Genomic DNA, 3,639 nt, shown 5'->3' on the forward strand with positions numbered 1-3,639 from the left:
CATATACACACACACACACACACACACACACACACACATATATTCTCTCAACTTGTTAGCAATAGTTTCTATTGTAGGTCTTATAACTTTAAATTAATTTAACACTAATTTATTTTTCTGTCTATTCTGATAATAATGGTTAGAAACGAAACGTTAAAACTAATAATTTTAGTGAGTTTAAATTATATAGAAAATTCTCCCTTTTGTGCACTCAAATATTTATTAAAAGTAACTAGTTATAGTTTTCCCTTGCTGAAAATGTAACTAGTTACAGTTGCAAATAAAAAATTTTTTTTTACTGGCTATGAAAAGTAATTCGTTACAGTTAGAGTTACTCAAAAAGTAAGGAGTCGTTACTTTTAAATTACTTTCTTGAAAAGTAACTATAAATTATTATTGAATTTATTAATATATTATTATTATATTTATTTTATTATTATTTAAATACAAAATCTTACATTTTAACCTTTACTAAAATGTAAAAATAGAATTTTATAATTAATATCTAGCCACTTAATTAGTCTATCTACTTAACAAATTTTATATTTGTACTTTACATAATAAAAATTTAATAATAGTCATGTAGAAGTAAAAGAATTTAATCACATGTTCCATAAATATCTTGATAAATTTATTAAATTAATATACGATTACTATCCCTTACAAAAATATTTCACCGTTTTTATCCTCATGTGGCCTATTTTTGGCCCGTTTTAGCCCACTTTCTATCCGTTTCTTAATTTTTATGATCGTTTCTTGCACTCTGAAGCACGTGCAGTGTATCCAGCGAAAAATTATAATGAGCATATGCGAGTATGCATGAGTATTTTTGAGCAAATTTCTCCTTTTTAACACTCTTTTTTCAGCTGGTGAGTAAAAGTGCGTTAATACGTTCCTCTTTTACTCACTTTCGTTTCAATGTAGATCTGTATTAAAACGAAACTGACAAGGAGATGCCACAATCTGCTAAATCGATTTCTGAATGAGACAGCACGTTCGCTAGCTGCGATGTTAAGCATCAACATCCTAATTGGGATTTATGCTAATGGGCCTTTGTTTATGAGAAATTACAATATAAAGTTAAATTACAATATAAAGTGGATTGCAATATAAAGTGGAGACTGTATCACGGATATGGCTAAAAATGCAACTGTTTTTCGGCGAGGTGGCGTGGCTGAGCAGACTGAGGCTCCCACGTCGAAAATTTTTGAGCCGGCAGTGAGCGTTCGAAACCCGGCGACGAGTTTATCCTTGTGCGGTGTTTTTTTTTCTTACCTTAGGGCATGTAATTAATGTTTTTCGAATATGATACATTTGTTTTGCATATGTCTTGTTTTTATCTATTAATCAGAGGTAATTAGAGAAGTGTCAGGCTTGTTTAACGCAAATACGAATATAGACACGTATTTTGCATTGTTTACAATGCAATATATATTTTAGTACATATTAAAACGTCATATTTTCTGTTGTATTTAATAAGTTTTTAGTTCTTGTTGACAGAAGAGAACAAATACACAATCAAACATACAACAAGATATTCCGCGCTGAAAAATATAAGTAAACATATAATTTGAAAATAATATCGTTGAAATGTACAGCAATCTACTTATCATAGAATGTTTTCTTTTATAGGCAGGTTAAAAATATGATCACGAGAATATATAACTATATTGATTTATTTACAGGCGATAAAAGTATACATTTGGACATTCGAGGTGATGCTATATGCATACAATCACTTTCTTATTATTTATTATCAGCATCAATAACGTTTTAATATGTACTAAAATATATATTGCATTGTAAGCAATGCAAAATACGTGTTTATATTCGTGTTTGCGTTAAACAAGCCTGACACTTCCCTAATTACCTCTGATTAATAAAAACGAGACATATGCAAAACAAATGTATCATATTTGAAAAACATTAATTACATGCCCTAAGGTAAGAAAAAAAGCGCACCAGGATAAACTCGTTGTAGGGTTTTGAACGCTCGCTGCCGGCTCAAAAATTTTCGACGTGGGAGCCTCAGTCTGCTCGGCCACGCTAAAAACAGTTGCATTTTTAGCTACATCCGTGATACAGTTTCGCAATCTAAACTTTATATTGTAATTTCTCATAAACAAAGGCCCATTGGCACAAATCCCAATTAGGGTATTGATGCTTAACATCGCAGCTAGCAAACGTGCTATGTCTCATTCAGAAATCGATTTAGCAGGTTGTGGCATCTCCTTGTAAGTAAAAGAGGAACGTATTAACATAATGTCACTTACTAACTGAAAAAAGAATATTAAAAACGAGCAATCTGCTAAAAAATACTCATGCATACTCGTATATACTCGTCGTATTTTCCACTTAAATAAAAAATAGGACCGAGTGCTACTAACACGATTACTAATTAAAAATTATTAAATTATATCGTCTTGTTTCTTCTTTTATTCCTATAAGAGAAGAATGGAACGGGCAAGATGGAACGCTTTTTTAAACGTTTTTGTCGTAAAAACATGGTTAAAATAAAATTATTTTTCAAAAACGATGACATATGGCATATAGTTTGGACTATTTTTTAAAAAGTTAGCAAGAAAAAATATATTTCTTACATTTTTTTATAGAAAAATAACAAAAAGGAAAGTATTAATTTTTGACTTGTCCAAAAGATGCGGGAAAAATGGAAACAAAAGTCTTATAATCGATTGTAAAATATAAAAAAGATCATATTTTTATGGATACCTAAATATATACCTAAAAAGCAATAAATAGTACCAACAAAAGTTAATAGATGCTCAATACTGTTTTTTCCAGCTAATTTAAATGCTAATATTTGCAAAGATTTTTTAGTCATACTATATAATTTTGTGTCCATCTTTTTAGCATATTATTTATTCTTACACAGTAGTTTTTTCTATTTCTTTGGAGAATACGTTCTGGAAACAACTAAATTTCTTCGCAAAACTGCCTTTTTGTGTTGTCTATACAATATGCCAAGAAGTATAATGTAATCTAAGAATATTTTTGCTTATCACTTGAATAGTCTTGTAGGTAAGCCATATATTTAGATAGCAAGTTGACATTTAAAAACATCTTACTAATGTTAGAGACATTATTAAAAAGTTATTTGACGTTACTCTGGGTATAAACAAATTCCAAATATGAATTATATGTAATTATGTATTATTATAATTTAATACAATTATATATTCACATTTTTTTCCAGTTATTTATTTTGTCAATAAAATTTGAATAAATTTGAATAAATTCTTAATAAACCTTGAATAAATTTCATCTTAAGGTTAAACAAGTCACTTAGTGTTCTATCTTGCCCTTTTTCTTCGTGTTTTCAGATAACACAGAGAATTACAAAAAATTCAAAAAATTTGGTCATATATTATAAATATGTCACCAATTCTGAGTTAATTTTTAGATGCAAAAAGAATTCTTCAGAGTTTAGCTCAGTGAAAAGAATTCTGTTTGCATCTAAAAATGAGCTCAGAATATAACATACAACTGAATTCCTTTTGAATCCTCTATGCTATCTCGGCTGTCTTCCCTGTAAAATTGTTTAACTGACGAGTAACAAGTTTTTAGGTTAGAATATCATTTTATGTATATTTACCCACAAAGGTCGAAGGAACAATTTTA

Source organism: Odontomachus brunneus, unplaced genomic scaffold, assembly GCF_010583005.1.
Source record: "Odontomachus brunneus isolate Ranch 3 - 2012 unplaced genomic scaffold, Obru_v1 Obru_scaffold_221, whole genome shotgun sequence".
Classification (NCBI taxonomy): Eukaryota; Metazoa; Arthropoda; class Insecta; order Hymenoptera; family Formicidae; genus Odontomachus; species Odontomachus brunneus.